General features: G+C 33.8%; 1 long non-coding RNA gene across 1 annotated transcript; it reads right to left on the bottom strand.

Moving 5' to 3' along the window:
• Positions 1-8,726: 8,726 nt before the first annotated feature.
• On the bottom strand, positions 8,727-21,618 carry LOC124362211. The gene is made up of 3 exons (XR_006922446.1): positions 21,160-21,618; positions 13,760-13,877; positions 8,727-12,113 (listed from the first exon to the last, which is right to left on the bottom strand). It is a non-coding gene; the product is annotated as an uncharacterized LOC124362211 (long non-coding RNA).
• Between the last annotated feature and the right edge of the window lie 1,512 nt (positions 21,619-23,130).

The raw sequence follows: 23,130 nt of genomic DNA, 5'->3' as shown, positions 1-23,130 counted from the left end.
ATATTTATGGATACAATTTCACCCCGATGTTCCACAATCAAACATTAACAGATACGAGGGTTGTTCAATAAAGACTGAGATTGGGCCCGGGATTTCCCCCATACTGCTCTGATAAGACATGATGCCAGGTTTTTTCCAATACCTTTGGACCCTATTGTTTACCAACAGACATTGAATTGCTTTATCTCTATCACAAAGCCATCAGTGCTCATTTGAACATCAGCTTGGTAAGTGCCGCCTCCAACGTTTTATCATGTCCAGGTTTGCGTGAACAACGATATGCGATTAAGTTTTTGTGTTAGACTCAACAAAACTGCGACTAACACTTACGAAGACATAAAGCAAGCTTTTGGGGATGACGCAATGTCTCGTGCTTCCTGTTTTCGCTGGTTCAAAGATTTTAAGGAGGGAAAGAGAGGACCCAGAGTTGCAGGGAGGAGATGGTGCCCCAGTTACTGCTCTCACTGAGGGAAAATCATCAATACAGCAGCGGCAATGATCAAAAACCGACCGACGTCTGACCGTCAGACAGATTGCTGAACTCCTTGACATATCGGTAGGTAGTGCTCACACAATTTTAAAAGACAATCTTAACATGTCTAGAGTGTGTGCTCGTTGGATTCCTCGTTTACTCACACCTGAACAAAAACAAAAAAAAACCGTGTTTGTCGATGTTTGCCTTGAGTGGAAGCGGTTCGTTGAAGAAGATTAGGGATTGGTGGAAAGAGTGTAATCACTGCTGATGAGTCTTGGGTTTATCAGTATGACCCCTGCAATGAAAATCCAAAGCACTGAGTGGGTAGAAAAAAAAATGAAGGTCGCCCGAAGAAAGCTAGGGCAACCAAATCTGCAAACAAAGCAATGGTCATTACTTTTTTTGACTATAAAGGAATGGTGTACACTCATTCAGTTCCACGTGGACAGACAATCAATGGAGGACTATTACAAACAAGTTTTGGCTACATTAATGAATGATCACATTTCTCGAAAGCGTCCAGAACTTCGAGGAAACTGGAAACTTCATCACGACAATTGGGGGGTGGGGGGGGGGGGGGGTGGGGGGGGGGGGGGGTGGGGGGGGGGGGGGGTGGGGGGGGGGGGGGGTGGGGGGGGGGGGGGGTGGGGGGGGGGGGGTTTTCAAAAGCCTATTAGAGAAACCACAGTGATTCTTACTATTTTTGCAATACGTTCGTTTTACTATTTCTAGTAAGTCTTTTTCGTTAATAAAAAATCTAAAAACAATTTTCAGGAATAGTTTTATTGACTAATAAGGTGAATTAACTATTGAGTACATTAGTTTTTATGGTTCACTAGGGTTTCTTTCACATGTTTACCCACAATAGAAAATATGTTGAAAATCAATTTGGCATTAGTTTTGCTTTCACTTACATATACTTTTTTATTGATTTTGTTTTTATTTGCTACTTTTCATAACTGTTTAGTCTGATTTGAAGAATTACTTATGTGTTCAGCATTTTTTAGTTTTTTTGCCTCCTTTATTTTTAAATTGTTGTTAGAAGTTTAGGTGTGTACTAATTAATTTACCTTTACTATGATTACAGATCATATCTGAGATTACTTTTACATACCTTAAAAGAACACGCATTAAAATAAAATTGCAAAATATTTACAAACTCTTCAAAACAAGTTTCAGTAACCTCTAAACAGAAGATTTTGTCCCAAATTTGATTAGAAAGAAGAAACTAGAATTTCTAAATTGTATATATTACCATCATTAATAGATACAACTGTCTTAAAACACGTTCTTAAACTATTATGTATAGGTCTATTTAGTTTTATTTACATAATCTTAATTAAAACAAACATATATGAAATGCTTTCCAAGATGGTCGCTGATATAGAAATTAATAACCCTTGACTACAGTTTCTCTGCTTCCGAAGTAAAGACATTGTCTAAACAGTTATTAAGTATAAACGGCAACATCCCCGTGAGTTTTATTTTCATTGAAGCGTATTCCTTAATGTCACCAGCTCTAAATATATTCTAAATATACTCTATATACTTTCTAAATATATTCTATTCTATTCTATTCTAGATCATATCTGAGATTACTTTTACATACCTTAAAAGACACGCATTAAAATAAAATTGCAAAATATTTACAAACTCTTCAAAAACAAGTTTCAGTAACCTCTAAAACAGAAGATTTTGTCCCAAATTTCAGCCAATGTCCCAGTCACCAGCTGACAGCCAATGTTCAGTCAAGCACAACACATCTAAGTGACTGCAAACCTTTTTTTCCACAAAATCCCCATTTTATTAGACATATTGTACAATTTGATGGTAGAAGTTAATGATTCATTCTCAGTGACTGTCTGTCATGAACGGAAATCCCTGTGGACCCAGCAGGTAGTCCTATTGTTGATGATATGCTAGATATCATTGAAAAAGTTGTGTGAGGAGAAATACAATTTTCTTATGACAATGTATTTAAGTGGTTACACGAGCTTAATGAATCTAACAACTTTTTTACATATATATTTGCACATTCTACAAAATTACTGAAATTAATAGGATATCCCAGGTGTTTAAAGCAGGTTGAAGATATGTATGCCAATAGTTTAATATTACCCTAATAAGGAGGACCCTACCTTTTAAGAAATATCTTACAACACTTGTTTAAGGACAAATTTGTTGATCTGTATTTTTTGTATTGTAATGAACTAGTGTTTATGTGTCTAAAGGATTTCTTTTAAAATGGATTTATGTGAAATTTTGTTTTTTAAATAAATAATATTTTACATTTTAGTGCAAAAACCTAAAATTTCATCACCAAATAGCCCCACCGGTGCCATACCTCAAAATGCCTTGAGTTGAGTTCTTAGTCTACAGGTTAATAAACTAGTTTTCTAAATGTTGAATTATCTTCCTTGACATGATAAGCTTATTTGGTTAATGTAGATTAGCAACACAGTTTCAGTCTACTGTATTACACAGAATTACGAATATTGGTGAAAGGTTATTTAGGAGTTTTTATAATGTAATTCAAGGTTCCAGTAGCAGGTATTTAAAACTTGAAAATATTTAGCAATATGAAGGTATGAGTACTTTTTATAATTTTAAGTGGAAAATTATAAATTTTAAGATTTAATCAGACTTTAACGTCTAAAGAGTAATACTGTATGTGGTCTTGTAATAGTACACATGAATTTAACACTGAACGCTCAGTGTTACCAACTGTACGGAAAGCTTATCACGGGCAAATTACCCCAATCAAGACACAAAAATGAAAATTGTTTTGAAATATTTGACCTTAACAACTCCCTCAACTTAGGCTAATTTCCCTCTTGTTCTTTACAAGGGGAACATCAATAGCAGTTTTTGGATTGTGCAAGATGATCCTTTGTGATTTATGTTGGTAAAATACAACTAAGACTATGCAGATTTTTGAAATTCAGCGTATAATTCTAATTTATATATATACCTTATGAAAATAATTTGTTACCAATTTAAAAATCTGTAATTAAAAAAAAATGTCATGATTTGTATATGTAAAATTAGATCTTGATTCCAAATGCATTTTTATGATTTATATTTATATTATATTAAATGGTTAATACATAAATAAACATAGAAGTAATGTGGACAAATGACACCACAACATAGACTTTCCAGAACTAAAATAGCCTGAAAACAGCTGTATTAAACGGTTTTTAAGCTATAAAATGTGCCAACTTCATATATGAAATTCTTTGAGCTAAAATACAAATGTTTTCAGATATTTATGATTTACAAATTGTGGTTGCTCATAAGATTGGTTGTAAAATGCACATAAAAGAAACAAATACAATTTATCACAGAATACATTTATTAGGTACACAACATACTATCACAACAGTTTTATAAAATATTCTAACAGCGATAACATTGTTTACATAAAGATTTAATAGGATAAAAGCTGGTACTTAATTTACATCACTATAGAACATGATCACAATAAAGCTATACCATTATAACTGGTTTAGGTTCTCTACAACTAAATTTAATAAAAGAGAATAATAAACTATTAAGAAATAAACCATAAAGTCAAAAATGTACAGAAGTATTGTGACAAAATACGAACTTAACTAAATTCTTAAAGAATGTTTTCAAGACCTAGAAGGTACATGTACATAACAATCTATACATAGATGACAGATTAGTGGAACTTAAAATAAAATAGATATCAACAAGGCACTATTAATACACAATAGTTGCTAACCTAATAGTCTAATAAATATTTTCTTTTTTGAATTGGTCTGTAGTTGCCCAGAAAAAAATATGTTAGTGTAATGGAGTTTAAGGACAAACTTATAATTTGTATATAGTTTAACTCATAAAGCTAAAAACATACTCTCATAAATCCTTAAGAATTTCTGTTCAGTGTAATTGACTAGTATTCCCTTTCTCATGAAAGTAGTGATAATTACAAAAGTATTGTTCATTATATAAACTGCACTTAATAAATTTATAAAAAAGAATATTTGAGTATGCAAGCTAAAAATAATAGAAGTGGTATTTTTTTTTAATTATCTTGAATCAATGTTTATCAAATCGTTTCAAAAGCTTTTGTTTAAATTTAACTCCTAAATACAAAATTAATAGCTTATTTACTATTTTACACTCTAAATCTCTATAATATATTCACTAATCTTGTTAATCAAAATTTGCTATCATCTGTAATAATATCATTTTTTGCTATAAGCCAACAGCTGATGTTGACACAATATTAAATCACTTTTTGCTTGTATTTTTTTAATTTTCACAGACTGTGGTAAAACATATAATGATTGAATTAAATGGTGTTAAGTATAAACTTTCACCAAATGCATCGATTTATACAGCTGAGCCTTTTGCACTGTATAAGTGCTCTCAGCTTATGAATAACCTCCCCAACTGTGACATATTAATCTGCACTGATTCTCTTTCTGCCATAAAATCACTACAAAGTACATGTGATGGCATAATAGAAGATAACATGTCCCTACAAATAATAAAAAAACTGATTATCTGATCTCAAATCGTTCCTAACAGGAAGATACTTGAAGAAAATAAAAAAACTTGTTACAAACTACAACAAAGGCCAGGTGGTATAGGAGTATACAACCTATCAGTCCTTTACTGCCATGGTACCAAGATATGAGACTTAGCAGAAGAGAAATAGTAAATATAATCAGACTAAGTATAGGACATGTCACAGTGAACAAAACTCTTCATCTAATGAAATTTTATTTCTATCCTCTGTGCTTAAATTGCACTGCAGGAGTGAATGAGACTGCGGATCATCTACTAATGAAATACCCACAATTTGACTATGCAAGGAACTCATGTTTCCAACAAATAAGGAGAATACCAGATGACAATACTTCAGAAAAACTCAAAAAAATTTTATCCAGTTTTGATGCAACATTATATAAGGAAAAGAGTCGATTTCTGACAACCACAAAAAGAAACATATAGCCTAATCAAGGAATAATGATCAAAGGTAATCGCAGATTAAATCAGTGCAAAAGTTTTTATTAAGTGAAAATTGACTTCATGGTGTAATTCCAAGTCAGCCGTAAGGCATTTAGATACTAAAATAAAGGTATTTTTGAGGTCTTGTATACATATAATTTCATTTATATAAATAATATACACAGTCATAGTTACACCGGTCTGAGAATTTTTTGTTCTATCATCTACCATTATTTTAGTTATTTTTAACATTAGAATTCATCAATTAATTGTGATGCTGTAGATGGAGCTTGTATTGGTCACTGTTAAATTACATTAAAATACAAAACCAATATTTAATACATTTTATTGTGAGGCCTTTCGATATCCAAGATACCTTCATCAGACACATCACAAAATCGTGATGTGTCTGATGAAGGTATCTTGGATATCGAAAGGCCTCACAATAAAATGTATTAAATATTGGTTTTGTATTTTAATGTAAATTAATTGTGATGTTTAAGTCTATAAGCATAGAACACAGTACAATCAAAACCTTATGTAATCAGGAATGAAATACTTCACTAAACTATCATGAACAATATTGAACCAAGCAGTTTGAATATTGAGTCTAATTATAATACAATCAATATTATATTGTTTTCTGAAGTAATGTAACCGCAACATCTTTACAGACAAAACCATTGGATTTTCTTATTTACATAATTTTCAGAAATTAATTTGCATTTTGTATGTATAAATCCACAAAGCCCAACAGAAAATTGTCTAAGAATTACTTATCAAAGTTTATTGAGAAATCATACAGTTATTGAAGAGGGTTAGGATTTAATCAGGAATATTGTATGTTTAAAGAATAGTAGCTTAAAAAAATAACAATTGACTTTAAAATTCTAAGTTTTTAAAACTAAAATCAAGTTTGGTACTGGGGTGAAAAATTAATTCAGACCATTACGTTTCTATGCTTAATACATGAGAAAGCCACTTAAATATCATTAGATAAGAGGATGTTTTACTCAAATTCTATAAATAAATAAATTATACAATTGATATGAAATTAATGGTAAGTAATGGCCCTGGACTGGAAGAAATAATGCAATGACTTGGAAGGAACAAGAATATGATTACGATGCTGCCAACCCATTGTATATATTTTCACAAACCAATATATTTTTCTTCTACGAGACACTTATGTCACAGTAGCACTAGGAAGCAGTGTTATGCCTTATTGAAACAAATCATCAGGTGAAATGGTAAAAGACTGGTTCGAGGTCAGTACGCTTAGAACTGTCGATGCAACAATACGTTTTACTTTGTCCTCCTCCGTAGACTAATGGATATAGTCTCGGCTCTCTAACTGAGAGATCACGGGTTCAAATCCCGGGGAGGTCCAATCAGGCATAGACAGGATTAGTGTACTTTGCAAATAAATATCAGTGTAATAATAATAATAAAACCAGTGAACATCGAAGCCGGCATAGCGAAAGCTGAGGCTTAAAAGAGAAAAAAAAAAAAAAATACGTTTTATGAACAATGTCAATGCAATCTCCCACAAAGTGAGAAATACACAGTGCCATCCATTATCTCATTTGGATAGGAAAAACTGCGGTTGAAGTAAAAACTGTACATGGTGATAAAGATATGACTTGTATGAGTATGTTAAAGTGGTCTCATGAGTTTAAAAATGGTCATACGTCTGTGCATGATGATCAGAGGAACGGAAGACCTTCAATTGTGACTGAAATTCTGGAAAAATTGAAAATACGCTCTGTAATGATCGCAGATTCGCAGTGGATAACTTTTTGAAATATTTCCGCTAATCTCACATCTCTGCTACATGAAACCCTTGGATATTGGGAACTGTCTGTGAAATGGGTCTTAAAACAACTGACAGACCAACACAAGTTGAATCGAGTGGAGGCCAGGCAAGAGTTTTTGAGGCGCTACAGACTCCTTGGTGATAAATTTATTCGCTCCATCATTTGGAATTATGCCGTTTTTACCTAATTATAAACCAAAACCAAAGTTTTTCCCTTTCAAATGAGATAATGGATGGCACTGCGCATTTCACACTTGATAGGAGACTGGATTGTGAAGGAAACAGGATTTTTCCTTCAAAATCCTTCCATTGTTAAAAATAAACTTCAAACAGACTGGATTGATATTTTCACGAAAATTATTATCGCATCGACAGTTCTAAACACACTGATCTTGAACCAATCTTGTTGCGGAGAGGAGGTATCAGGATACACAGCAGTTTAGCCAAAATGTTGAAAAAGAAATCCCTCCAGCTGTCCGGCTTTCTGGGTATGCCTTGTATACAACACAATTAGTCATGTAGGAAAGTGTATATGCAAGTGAGTGGCAGTTAAACGATGCAAGTATAAAAAATATTTTTAGTCTTGAAATCTATCAAGTTTGAGCAGTCCTGGAGCAATTAATTGGTGTGAAACAATCAACATTGAATGATAAGTGAATGACAAATCCTTCAGCATTACATACAAACAGTAAAAAAAGAACAACTCGACTTTAATTTTACTGCCCTGGTTGAAATGAAATCTCTGTCACCATTCTAAGTAGTTATAATTCAAACATTAAACTTAAAAAGGGAGGAATTTTAAAAATAATCTCAACAGACTTCAATGTATTGATAAAAACATCAATATTTCTGGGAAATTTGAGACATCAAGGTTTGAAAAAATATTGAGATTAAGGGTGGCAAAACCTCCTCCTGTATGTTTGTTCAGCTAGTAAAGGGCAGAAAAAAGGGTTGAGTCTAAATTTCTATCTGTGCCACCGTTTTGTTTACCAAATTTGACTTACTGAAATTACTACTAGTGACAATTCACATTGTAATAGTTTAATTTGAAAAATTAAAATGTATTAATTATAATTAATAAATTCATATTAGGTTTCTTACCAATCCTAAGATGAGAAAAAAGTTTAGCTTACTGAAGTTTTTAACAACAAAATTAAATAATAAATTACATTTTTACTACTTGTTTCTGTATTGTCAAGGCATTTTCTTGTATTGAGTGTGGCGATAAGTTTAAGAATAAAAACAAGAAAAATGTTATTAGTCTAACTTAACAAGTGTATACTCTGTTATTTCATAATGTAAATTTGAAGTAATGTGACCAATTTCATTTTTATTACTAAAATATAATAGTACAGTTTAAGTACATATATAATTATAAAGATTGCAATAAAAACATGTATCAACATAATATAGGCAACACTAAAAAAAACGAGACATCATAAAGATATCATGTCACATGCAAGAAGTTTGTTTACTTTCAAGAGAAACAAAGAGTTTGGAAACTTACATTTAAAAATATGTACTTCTCTAAAAGGATAGAGAATAAAATCTCTCTTGACATAACCACTACTTCAGTTTATAACAATTTGAAATCATAACATGAATAATACAGTTGTTTACCATGGCTACAAATACTTGAAATTCATTGTGTTGATAGAGTTTGTATCATCATCACCCCCAAACAAGAAGTAGCGTAGGTGCTGAAACGCAATTTTTAGAATGTAACACACAAAATTATGCCTCTGTAAGATTTTTCATGAGTAACAGTACTTGTCATGAACACATTTCATGTATATTTATATTCATAAAGAGTCACTACATCGTACATGATTAACATAACATGTTTTGATTTTGATTTTAAAAACTTATGATTTTTTTATTTTTGATGGTTAACCTTATTGAAATGGTTTTAAGTCAAGGCCTGTAAAAAATTGATTTTTAAATTAGTGAAGGGTTACGCTACTTTGTGTTTGGGATGACGATAATCCTCATATTCCACTGGTTGTTTGTGTACGGTAGGATGTGTAAAGTTTCAATTTCATGTGCGAGTGGTTTTGAAATAAATTTTTATCTAAAACTTGCCGGCTTGGAGAACTACATATTTTACCAGATTTTTCATGCAAAATAAGTGCATATATATATATGCTACTACAATCAGTTTCATACAAATCTACTGTTCGAATAGTGAATTGATATCTTTTAAGATCAACCAAGGATATTATAACGACAAGTTAAAAATCTCTGTGCATAACACTACACGAAGAATATACAGTAATTGACTCAAAATAATTATTTCATTAAGGTATTCCTATAAGTTCTAGACCTACTTATCAAATTTTGTATTAATACTGAAATAAATTCTTAATTCTTTGGTTAAGATTAGTCTTCTAAAATACAATGAAAACAACTTAAATAAATAAGCATCAAAGAATAATCAACGACATAATCCGAGACGTCTGTACTTGATGAGCTTGGACCAGCACAGTCTTGGTGATGTCCTCAGCAAAGATAGTCACAGAACACCAGAGACTGTGGAGAATACACTAAATGTATGTTATATCTAATTTTGTTTTATTAGTTATAACAATAAAACTTATCTCGTGAAGCAAAGTTCTAATTTCTCTAATCTCGTAATAGTTCTTTATTACAGCCCTTCTTTGCATTACGTATATCTAAAAGCGACGAGGCTTAATTATAATTTTTGTAAATAGCTTCTTTAACTGTTATAAGTTTTGCAAATGTTATTATTAATTTGGGAATAGAAGACAATGATAGGGAGAATTGTCTTGTATAATCGGGTATTATGGGGAAGTATTGATATACTTTAATTTGTCCAAATATAGTAAAATGAGTGTATTAAGTAATACTTAAATTTTGTTTTACTCGATTTCATCAGTCACGAAGGGGGAAATGCGTTCAGATTTGGCCATTAGGAATTAAATAGAGACCAGTAATAGTTAAAAAACGTGTGAAAAAAAATATTTGTCCAAGTAATTTGAATTCCCATGACAAAAGTCACAATCTTTGGCTAAATGTGACAACTGTGGAAAATTGGGATTTTGAAAAAGATTATTAACTAAAAAAATGGAAAAACAAATTATTTTTTATTTATTAAAATGAAGTACTAAGATATGCCCAATCAATTTAAATACTACTTTTGGTTTAATAAATTCTTGTAGGTTCTTGACATTGATGATGATTAAAAGTCAAAGTAAAAGTACATTTTGACTGGAATCAAATTAAAACTCGTGTTAGAGGAAACGGCTATAATTTATCATAGAAGTATTTTGTTAATGACACATTTTGATAAACGGCTGGTCCTTTTAGAAAAATTACAAATGTTATTTTACATTCTTTCAACACTAAATTCACAAATGTTTGTCAACCTGATACTTCAGGGCATTAATCCTCTACCCTTGAAACAGTGTTTTAAGAATTGTTCATCTAGACCAGTGCTGTTGGCCACTGCTATTTCTGTGTTAGCTCAGTACACTTACTAAAATGTACTCTCAAGTTTGGTGATCAGCACTGCCAGCCATCATGGGTTTGTGCGTTTCCTTCTTTTTTCTCTTAGGACAAGAAGCTTATAAATTCCAGTTAGTCCTATAAGAATCTTTCTGCTGCTTCTGGAGTGACAGGATATTCTGAATGGGTAAGGTTGGGGTTAGTGGCCGCCTCTTATCGAGATCCATGAGAAAGAATTTAAGGCACTAATCTCAAAGTCATGCTCTCCCGGAAGAAGGGGAAGCCAGCTCTGAACCAGCCTCTCCAGTCAACCCAGGCAGAAGCTGGCACACCCTTGCTGAGGCTAGCAAGAACCTCTGAGATTAGGGAACAAGCCCCACCAACTCCAACAGTCATCTCCCGTAGTAGACTAGACCTATCAAATTGCCCTTGCAGCCCAGAATCTCGACATTTGTGGTTAGTGATTTGCCACTACTGGATATCCATAGAGTTGCCCAGATTTAAGTGACACATTGGTTTTTGCTGTGCCAAGTGGTAGGTTCAACTGGAAGATATAAACCAGCCAGAAGTGATCCCTGCTGGGTGTTTTTTTTTTTGCGTTTCCTTAGTAGCTAAACAGAATATATCAAACAAAATAATGTCTGAATGGCAACTTGCTGAATATATGACCTCAGGGAAAACACAAATTACTAGATATGTCCGAGTTGACACAAAAACCACGGAGCTGGCCAGTCAACCTGAGAAGATAATTCAACTAAAAAACTCTTAGCTGGCAAAGAAATGGCAGTGGCCAGCAGCACTGGCTGTACGAGGAGAAAGGGTTTATAGACAAATTTGGGACCTAATAAATGCTGAAAGAAAAATTTCAAATTTTCTCAAAATAAGATGATTAAGAACTTGGAATCACAATAATCCACTAAAAAATCACCAAGGTAAATATTTTTTTAAAGTAATTTAAATTTTTATCTTTTTGATTTTGACTGTTTTTCTGTAAAGTAAATAATTTGGTTTAATTTATAAGATAATATTCCATTTCAAACTTTTTCTTTTGTTTTCACTTCAATCTTACTATGTATGTACCATAGGATTACTTTATAACTATAAAAAAAAACAAGAATACACTAAGCCTTATAATAAACTAATAAATACAACTCGTTAACAGTAAAAATCGTTCTCTTGTATATTAACATTTAAATTGTGATTTCACTAAAACGAATTTTACATAAATATAAACTAAGTTGTCCTCTCATGGTACAGCAAGTTACATGTCTTTAACAATTATTTTATACCATTTACATTTTTTAATTACTCAAAAGTTGCAGCCTGCCAAAGGTCTCCAACATTTAGGAAATTGCTGATCATCTGGGAATCATGCTGAAATTGAAAACACAGCCAATATAAGTTTTAATATCAAATTATGATTAGGAATCTTTTTTACTAACTAATTAATTTTAAAATTCCACCTGCTTGCAAAACTTCCACATAAAAATACCAAATTATGAAAAGGATATCTTTTTTACTAATTAATTTTTAAATTCCACCCACTAGCAAAACTTCCACAAAAAATTATTAGTACAGGGATATTACATTAGACACTGATTTCCTAATTTCACACTGGTTTATTTTTTTGTTTTAAATACTTTTTCAAATAGCAATTTAAAACCTACCAGAAGTAACCTCTCCATTCGTATGAGGATAATTTTTTTCAACCTCTAATCTCACGCTATGACGGTCAGACACGTGGTAGGTCTGCTGTGTGTGCAGTAGTCGATCGCCCATCTTCACCACCACAACATTCGTCACTGCCAATTTCAAGTAACTAGTTTGCACTGAGTTGTAGTTGCATAAACATCGCCGCCTCTATTGATTCTCCCGCCAAATGTGAATTGAGGAGTTTTATTCGTTTCCTACAAGTAGAAGGGAATAGTGTAGCAGAAATCCATTGGCGAATGCGCCGTGTTTACAGAAAAAACATTATAAGTGATTGTGTTGCACATGAGTGACGTAGAAGGCCACAAAACACGACGTAGGTTGGTTATTATGTTGACTGACACCCACAAAGTCACCAAATGGTTTCAGCTTTAACATTTCTCCATCATTATAATGGACATTGGCCATCTTATAATGTACACAGCACATTCTCCATTGAATTTCTGCTGCACTATTCCCTTCTGATTAAAGGAAATGAATAAAACTTCTCAATTTATATTTGGTGGAAGAATCAAAAGAGGGGGCGTGTTTAAGCGACTGTACCTACAAACTGACTACTTAAACTCGACAGAGACAAATGTAGCAGGGAAAATGCGCGACTGACTACTGTGTATACCGTGGACTCGTCACGTATCTGGCCATCATGATGATCGGATGTTGAAAAAACCCTTGTATATTTAACCTATAACGTTTTAGCCTAGAAAAACATTTTCTAAATTCCTTGAGATTTGGAGCTTGACAAATGGGAAATTACAGCTTTAAGCATGAGATTGAAAATAAGAGCCACAATCTTTAACTATCTTGCAAGCATGGAAAGAGAATATTTATTACTCTTGACCTTCTGCATGGTTACCTTAAGTTATTATAAGATATTCAGTATTGCCACATGTATTTACTTACTAATACTTATTTACTGTTTAATACTTTTGATATCTGACAGTCCAAGTAGTGCTTCAATATCTAACAATCAAAATGTTGACATTTACTAACTGTACACACAGTGTGTTTGCGATTAAATAAAAAAGAGCAGAAAACACCTAAAGGTTCCAACACTGTACTATATAATCACTGTGTTTACGATCAAATATGAGCTAAAAGTCTCTACACACTGGTTATTGTAAGTAATAATTTGAAGTATTTTGAATACATTTCTCCTAAAGCCACAATTTGGAATAAAGCAAGTTAAAACGATGTTTTATAATTATTATCATCTTGATAATTATAATTATTATCAATTGTTTTATAAGCTTGACGATTTAATTATGCCCGAACATTATACATGGGTTTGGGGTGTATTTTGTAATACTCACCTACTGCATCACTATTGGAGTTTTGTCACTTTCGGGATCGGATCTGTCAGGACATGACGGGGAACAAAACATGTAGTACAGTACAACCAACAACAGTCCTATCAACACGGCACCTCCCCTGCGGGCAAACACACAAGGAGTTGTGAATATAGTAACAAGAGAAAGTTAAGAAAAATTATATGAGAAAACTATTAAAAATCAAGCACTGTTATGACCAGTATTGCAATAAGTTATCACACACACACATATCCAAAACTATTTCATACAGTAATAAAATTATTAAATAAAAATAAATTATGCAAAGTGAACAAACTCTAGTGCTTGCTAAGTCTAAGGCATATTTAAGCAATTGCTTGGTTTTTGGTGAATAAAAAAGTAACTATAAAGGTAATGAAATTACTGAAATGTTTCCAAAGACCTAGCATTTGCTTACAAAACAAAGTAAATAAAGAGGAATTAATAGCTCCTAAGTTACTAAGTGCTAGGTTTTGCCTGCTACCTGGGAATACTAGACTAGCTTTAAATTAGTATATAAATAGATTTTAAATCAGTCAATAGCGCAGACTCAGACGCCAGCCAGTAACTAACCTAAGTGGCTTTTTAAATTTTTAGGAAATTTATATAAACAATATTATTTTATTGGTAGGAATACTCCCATTTTGTTCTCTTCAAATTTACAACAGTCCAAAAACTACAATATAATCTCAACCAAACAGAGAGAGGTGCATCCAGTAAAATGAAATCAGCTATGGAGCAATACGTAACCAATTTGAAATAACAAAAAAGTATTAATAGTTGTGCTTAAAAGATGCAATGAAAAACAAGACTGAAATAATAGAGGAAAAAATTATGACTAAATTTTCCAAAGAGGACAATAACTAACTTAATTGTACAAAATAGAAAAAATAACAAAACACTTTTAATTACACTATATAAATTTGGTTGACCTATTCTCCCTGTTCTATGTTCACATACATATATATGTTGATAACCCTCTTATCCTCTCCTCTTATGCCTACCCCCAATCCCCAATCCTGATTCCCCTCTGGTCCTTTATAACAATGGACTATAGGGATATAACATATATTTTGGATGTTTACTTTAGACACGTTACTTAAAACGATCTAAAAATAAATTACTTGTAATCGTTAAAATTTTAGAAAAAAATTTTTTGTGGTCGTAAACCATATGTTGCACAAAGATTATTAGTGTTTAGGTTACATATTTATTAGTCTATTGATCTAGGGGACCAAGAGAAATCGGGTTTACGTGGTGGGGAGGAGAACAAACTTAGGAGGGGTAAGTTTAAGGAATTTCAATGTTGTCAACATTCATATGTGAATTTTGAGGTACAAGAATAGGTATAGCAACTGCATTTGAAGGTAATTAAAGAGTTTTGCAGTACTTTTTCCTAATTTTTCGTCATTTAGGTCACAGTTTATACTTCCATGGTAAAGTTTATTCATCATGTCTACCTCCATGGTGGAGATTATTGTCAGATTTCCTTTGTTATTTCAGTTATGTTAACTATTACGCAACTTTTTGACAATCTTGATGTTGCTTTTCCTGGTTAGTTAGATTCGGTTGTGTAATCATTTAAGAAATAATCATTGTTATTCTTGTTTGTGAGTGATGTTTTTCTATAAAAAAGTTAGTGTCGTAAGTTCACTTTAAAGTATTTAGCAATTATTTAGTCAAAATGGACAGAAAATATGTTATGTTATTTTTTTTTTTTAACTTCTTAATGTGAATTTAAATTCTTGGTGTACTTTTACAGCACCTGGTGGCAGTCATTGCACTGTTACATAGAATAATATGGTTAGGTGAGTTGGTAATATTTTTAGAAACTCAAGCAATAGTGATCAACCTTATGGAATTTTACATCAGTACTACCTTGAGGGATGTTTTTTCGTTCATCACCCTCAGCACCAGATAGCACCAATAGTGCTGCCACAGACTACACTAATGACAGAAGCATTAATGTCGTCAGCCCATTCAACTATTAGTTCCTTTTATGACATAAAATAAACAAACAGTTTTTTTAAGCATTTTCCTTTTGAAAACATAAAATATTGTAAAGTGGCTAAAGTAAACATTGAATGAAAGAACATTAGGCCTATTAAAAAAATTGTTAAAAATGTTTAAATCGTTTTAGGTAACTTTGGTAGAGTAAATGTTAATTGTTAAAAGTAAAAATGTTTGCAGATAATGTTTACATTTGCCATGTTAGCTATAACAATCTAAAACTACTTTTATCAATTTTAAAAAATAGTATGTTTTCATTCCCAGAAAGGATTTTTAGGTGGTCATGATCCATAATTACACAATAACTGATGATAAGTTTGAAATGTTGTTATAAACTTTCCAAATAAGTTGAAAGTTTTAGCACTCCTAACGCCTTCTTCTTGAGCTTCCTTAAAATCTAACCCAACTGTTAGACGAGTGACTGTATACAAACTAAAGAAATTGTCGAATCCTACCATAAACAGGATCGACTGCATGCCACTGTACGAGGTAAGTAAATCATATACTTTCATGAGTGGGTATCTCAAACGATGGAAGCGTGGTAAGAACGCACCATCTTGGCCACCACTCAAAGTAACTGATGTATTAACCAAATGAACAAATTACAAGATATTCTTTGTTAACAGAGGCTTCAAATCTCTAAAATGTGACTTCGTCAGTGTCACTATTGAATCGCTACGTTGCAGGCCAGGTCTACATCACTGGAAAGAGGTGGTAATCGCTTGGTGCCAGATCTGGGCTATAAGGTGGATGATCAAACACTTCCCAATCAAAATTATCCAAGACTTAATGTGCACGATTGGCTGTATGGGAACGTGCATTGTCATGAAAAAACAAAATTGTTAAGCTCAATTTGCCCATATTATGCTTGTTTTGTATCGCTCGCCATAGCTTCTGCAATGTTTCACAGTACCTCTCTGTGTTGATTGTTGGTCCTCTTTCAAGGAAATCAACCAGAATCACACCCTTAGCATCCCAAAAAACAGTTGCCATAATCTTTCTCACTGACAGAATTTGGAGACACTTTCTTGGTATTTTGGAGAATGTGTGTGTCCCCATTCCATGGACTGCATTTTTGTTTCACAGTTGACGTGCTTCACCCATGTTTCATCACCAGTAAAGATACGATCGAGAAGTTCGTTATCATGTTTGTCGTATTCATCAAGGAAAGTTAACGATGCAGCAAGTCTTTTTTTGTGATCTTCCATAAGAATTTTTGAAACCCACCTGGCAAAAAATTTGTGGTAGCCAAGATTCCCTACAATTTTATTAAGTAAACCATGAAGTTTTCCGAGAGTTCAGTAACTGTGAACGTCGATTTTCACGAACTTTGTCATTGATTTGAACAAGGAGTTTTCCCCTCACTCCTAAAAACCGCGAAAGTGAGTCCGATTTTTAAGAAAGATGATCCCCACTCCCCCCACACAATTACCGGCCTGTCTCAATTTTGCCAGTTTTGAGCAAAATATTCGAAAAACTTTTCTTGGTAAGAATGCTTCAATTTTTAAATAAGCACAACCAGCTATCTGAAGAACCAGTTTGGCTTCAGGAAGGGTAAGTCGACAATAGACGCAGTTGTACGTCTAGTCGATATGGTTGTAGAGGGGCTTAGAACGTCGGGATCCCACATTGAGTGTGTTCCTAGACTTATCGAAAGCATTCGACTGCGTTGACCATGTTACAATGCTTGACAAACTTGAATCTCATGGCATCCGAGGCGTGCCTCTCCAGTAGCTCAGGTCATTTTTAAGCCACAGAACCCAAATTGTCCAGATCGCAAACAAATTATCTGAACCAATTCACCTGAGCTATGGTGTCCCACAGGGCTCAATTCTCAGTCCCAATTCTCTTCCTGATCTATGTCAATGACGTAGGTTCATCACTTTTGCACGGAAAACTTGTGCAGTATGTTGATGACACGACTCTCTGTTTCACAAGCAAATCAAAATTGATTCTGGAACAGCAAAGTTTTGTTGAGATCAACAACTGCGTCCAACATTTCAACAGCCTCAAAGTGACAAATTTTGCAAAATTTTATTTTCTAAATTTTGCTTTGCGATCAGTAGACAGGCATGACGAGCCAGCTGTTATGTTGGCTGACACAATGCTGGAAGAAGTCTACTGCTCGAAATTCCTGGGAATATACCTAGATCGAGGGTTGACTTGGAATAATCACATCGATCACGTTTGCTCCAAATTGGTTTCAGGCATTTATGTTTTGAGGTCTCTAGCCAAATACTGCAATATTCAGGTTCTAATGATGGCGTATTTTGGCTTGATTTACCCCCCTCTCACTTACGGGTTGGTGTTGTGGGGAGCTTGTGCAAACAATCAATTTATGAGAGTGTTCAAGCTGCAAAAACAAGCGATCCGCATTATCGCTCTGTTGAAATTTAGAGAGTCGTGCAAGGAAGCCTTCAAAAATTTACAACTGTTGACGCTGCCCAGTCTCTACATCTTGGAAACAACTCTGTTTTGTATGTCTAAATGTACCATGACGAATGGCCGGGGACATACATGCGTATGAGACTAGAGGCAGAGATAACTACCGAACTGGTAGGCACAGAACGGTGGTTTATGAACGCTTGCCTTCACAGGCAGGTGTTCATTTCGTCAACAAATTACCAAATTCAATAAAAAACGCTCCAACGCCCAAGGTGTTAAAGACTCGTTTGAAACGCTTTTTAGTGTCACAAGCATTTTATAATGTAGACGAGTTTTTAGCATTTGATTGGGAGACCCACCAATTAAAAAGACTGACTGAATCCGTCGCTGGAAGTGGGAATCATTGGCGAATGAATTGATGTATGTAAAATTTGTAAATTGTATGTCTGAATGAGATCTATTGTGGGGTGTATGACAAAATTCTAGCAAGTAAAAAGTTGGACTTTTGCCATGCATTATAGAATGTTCCGGCAATAAAAATCTGATTTGATTTTCAACATCAAATCTTCAGTCAGTAGACTACGCCACAGACTGCTACGACTATCATCATGAACGTTGTTGTGGCCATTTTAAAGTCAATACACCACTGCCTTACTCTTTCACTTAGAATTCCATTTTCATGAATTTCACACAGTTGGAGATAGATTTCAACTGGTTTATGGTATTTTGTCAACAAAAACCTTATCATTGAACGCACTTCACAAGTGGTGGGACTTTCAATTGTAGCACACATTTTACTTAATTACAGTAAGAAAATTAAAACAAATATAGACTGCGCGACTACACCTCGATGCATACTCAACACCAGAGTGTTCTGATACTAAGATGGCGGCTGTAGCACTACCCAATACCGCACATCTGTTACTTTCTGGATAGCCCTGGTAAAACTCACTGTCTTAACTTAGATACTGGTTTCTGCAAGTGAAATCTTGTCTGAGTAAGTATAATACACAGGAGTTCACAGAAGCAAGGCAGAAACTCGTTAATGCCAGTCAAGCCAATCCAACTTCTGGAGGATGAGCTCCACTGCTCGAGGTAAAGAGCAGGACGAAAGTCCTAGGACTAAACCGGTTTCCATCTATTTGAATCTTATAAGGTTAATGTAGAACACAGATTTCAATGTTCACTTCATGACAGCTTTCAGATTTTAAGGAAGCTCAAAAGGAAGGCATCAGGAGTACTAAAACTTTTTTTAGTTTTCTCTTCCACCAAGAAATCTTACTTTTATCTCAAATAGTCTATCAATATAGGGGACTGAGGGGAATCGGGGTTTCTAGATGATGGGGAATAACAAACTGTGGAGGGATCGGCGTCGGTGGAGGGGATAATCGGGATACCAACATTCACGCGAAAACAGTTTCTACCTCTATAGCGAATTTTGATTGTTGTTTTTCCTCTCTGCTCTTGGTCTTTTTTTACCAATACGCATTTTGTTATTAAACTATTTTTTCCCATTTCGTGATTAGTCAGATTTTGCTGTGTTGTACATTTTTAAATAAAGACATTGTTCGTTACTTAGGGATTATACCGACCACACCAGTACGAAGAACACAAAAATATAAATTTATAGAAACAAACATGATAGAACGAAAAAAACAACTCTTTAATTACAAAATTACAAGCATTTCCAGGTATTGTGATCGGTATTGTTGTCGCTGTTATCTTATCTTTCTCGAGAATCCCGATTACGGCAGGCTGCGCGGCATCACATGATTATTTAAGTTTTTTGCACGGTACATAATTGCCTTTCCATTACAATTCAATTTATATTTCTGATCAGCCCCTCTAGAATTTGATATTTTACTGATAGGTACTATCTCGAGGGATGTTTTTCTTTCATTCCTTCGGTGCTGCACCATGCTGATGGCCGGAGGCACTCGCATTTTGGGTGGCAGAGTGTGATCAAGAATAAAAACAAGTTTTGAGTGTTTTTTTCAATAAAGAGTTTAGTTTTTGTTTGGTAATGTTTGTTTTTGTTGAATTTTTGTGTTTGGAGAAATGTAGGGGTAAAACACGGAAGTACAACAAAGCGACGCACCAGCTGAACGGGCGCGGCGAGACTCTGCAATCACGTTATCTACTAGACCGCTCGACTTTGACCTCTGGCTGAGGATGGGGAGGGGTTTGCGATAAGACAATTCCTGTTTTATATTGACGAAATATTGTTCTACGCTAATCTAGTAATCAGTAGAAGCAAAATGTCAAATAACGATTCATGTCTGGGTGTGGTCGGTATAATCCCAAAGTACCCATTGTTCTTTGTGTTTTGTCGTCGCCATTAGCCATTTTTTATTTGAGTTTTGTACAATGGATTTACGTTCTACAAGTTAAGTAGTTTTATCGTCAAACAATATGTAGCCTATAGTGGGTGCTCTATAAAATTTTTCAATTTTGTTGGAATTAATTAAAAGTTCTGATACTGTTTTTTAGTTCACATGGAATTTTAGATTCATTTTCTTTTTTGGTGGCCATTGTCCTCTAGCAAAGTATACGCAAATGTTTTGTTGTTTTAGGAGAGTGTAATATAGTTAGGTTAGTTTGTAATATTTACTGATTAGCCTTTTGGAATTTTATATATTAATGATCAGTACAATGATTTTCGTTTGTCATCAGTGCCAGGCGGCACGGCAAAGGTGCTGCTGTATCTCATGCTGATGGCCGTAGGCATTACTGATACCGTTCAACTACTAGTACTTTTTGTGGGATTAAAAATCTTTCCAAATTTTATTTTTAAGCATTTTCAATTTGAAAAAAAAAAACAACAAATATTGTGAAGTGGCTAAAGTAAACAATTATTATTTTTGCTATCAGGACTGCTGGAGCATACTTAAGAAAACATTCTATAGGCCTTTATAATATGAATTTGTTTGATAGCCTAGAACTGGATAGAAAAACCTTAATGACTTATGTAATGTAACAAAGTAACTTACCACAAGTACCAAGTGGTATAGGTAAAATAATTGCAGCATATGTTATGGCCACAACAATATTGCTCTGTGGGATGGCATACCGACCACTCACAAAACACCGCTGATGTTCTTGTAAAACACAGAAACTGTGCTATAGTTAACAGTGACACATGCATTATATTAATACCCATTGTTTTGAAAATAAAGAAATTAAACGACTATAAACTTGGCAATATTGCTATAGTTTTTCCAAGCTCTTTCAACGAACTTGAACAAGTAATATTGATACACAGATAACAAAATAACAATTCAGCACTAATTCATATTCATTTAGTTGTAACGTGTTGATTAACTGACGAATCGAGTTTTTTAACCATCAAGGTGGTAAATAATTATTTATTTTGATAAAATATGAATAGTCGACGTGTTTTACACAGCGCAACACATCTCTGCGCAATATGAAATATGAATGTGTGTATTGAATCAGCTGATCAAGATTACACAGACAGCTGGTATAATACTGATTGGAAAATGGCAATGACAAAGACTATAGAGCTACGTAAACGATGCTTTTGGTTGCCATATATCGATTGATTTAAACCACGCCTATTCTTCGTTTCATGCGTTTAATTCTTATTATGTATATAATGTGTAAATACATAATTAAATTTACTGCCTATACAATATGTAGCAAAATTAAATTCAAGTAAAATTTCTATAGGTCATATTCACAACACAATTACAAGTTTCTACTTTGTCCGTATGTTTATACATACATATAATATGTACAAAATCATAAAAAAAGAATCTCGACAGGTTTTGTTAGTGGAATCGTTCGAATCAAATGTAGGTTTGGATATCAGGATTTACATTAACGCTTGTTTATTTTTGCGTTCAGTAATTTAAAACAAAGTTTTAACCGCTTTAGAAATATACAAAGGAACTAAATCATTTATGAAAATGATAAACATCGCAGGACCCAGAACATAACCCTAGAGAACCTCTAAATGATAAAGAAAAGCTTGCCGATTCACTTCTGTTGTATTTTACCATAAATAAGCGATCACTCACATAGCTACCTGGTCATGGGACCAAGCAACACCCAGGGCAAACATTTTAGGCAGCAAGTGTTCGTGGCATGTGCTATCTAAGGCTTTCCTCAAGTCGATGTATACACTTCCGACCTGGTGGCCTTTTTGGAAAGCAGATATGATAATCATCCTAATAAAGCACCAGATTTGTTGCCATTCATCTATTGCTAAAGAAACCGTACTGGGCAATCGTAATATGGCCCTTATCAAAATGAAAAGTCTGGTATTTACCCGTGATTAAAAAACTTTGGCCAAAGAAGATTAGATAGCAATTGGCCAGTAATTTTGCATATTCGAGATTTTCCCATTTTTAAATATTGGAACGAAAAACTTGTCTTCAGACAGCGAGAAACCCCCTGTAAAGAGAGCAAGAATGCTGCTACAATGATTGAATATTAATTGTGGGATTCTGTCAGGCCCTGCCTGTCCTTTACTAATATTCAGAGAAGCGAGAGTATTTCAAATTTCTTCACAGATGACGGAAAACCATTAAAAGAGGAAGATTTACTGGGAGGAAGTTTACTGGGTGGTCTAAACACTGATGAAAAGTTCTCGGCATAAAGTCTACAAGTGTTCTGTAGGTGTTCAGCTATCCTATCATGAAGGCACATTTTAAGTACTGCATGGCTCCCTCGATTTTACGGATGTAATTCTGGTAGCAGAGCCGTCTGTTCTTTGCATTCGGCCATAATACGTCAAATTTCCTTATAGATTTGACGTATTTTTCAATTCAAATTGGCTCTTTAGCTATGAAGTTTTTTCTTCATGTCTTAAAATTACTACGGCAAGTTCAGAATCGTGAATATCAGGTATTAAATTGGATTCAACCAGGACAATTAAATCAAAGTCTCTAGCGGCTATGGAGAGTGTCAGTTTATCCAGTTTAGTTCGAAAAGCATTG

This window comes from Homalodisca vitripennis, chromosome 5 (assembly GCF_021130785.1).
Source record: "Homalodisca vitripennis isolate AUS2020 chromosome 5, UT_GWSS_2.1, whole genome shotgun sequence".
Taxonomy (NCBI): domain Eukaryota; kingdom Metazoa; phylum Arthropoda; class Insecta; order Hemiptera; family Cicadellidae; genus Homalodisca; species Homalodisca vitripennis.
Note: the sequence above shows the minus strand (reverse complement) of the source record. Positions and strands in the feature narration are given on the sequence as shown.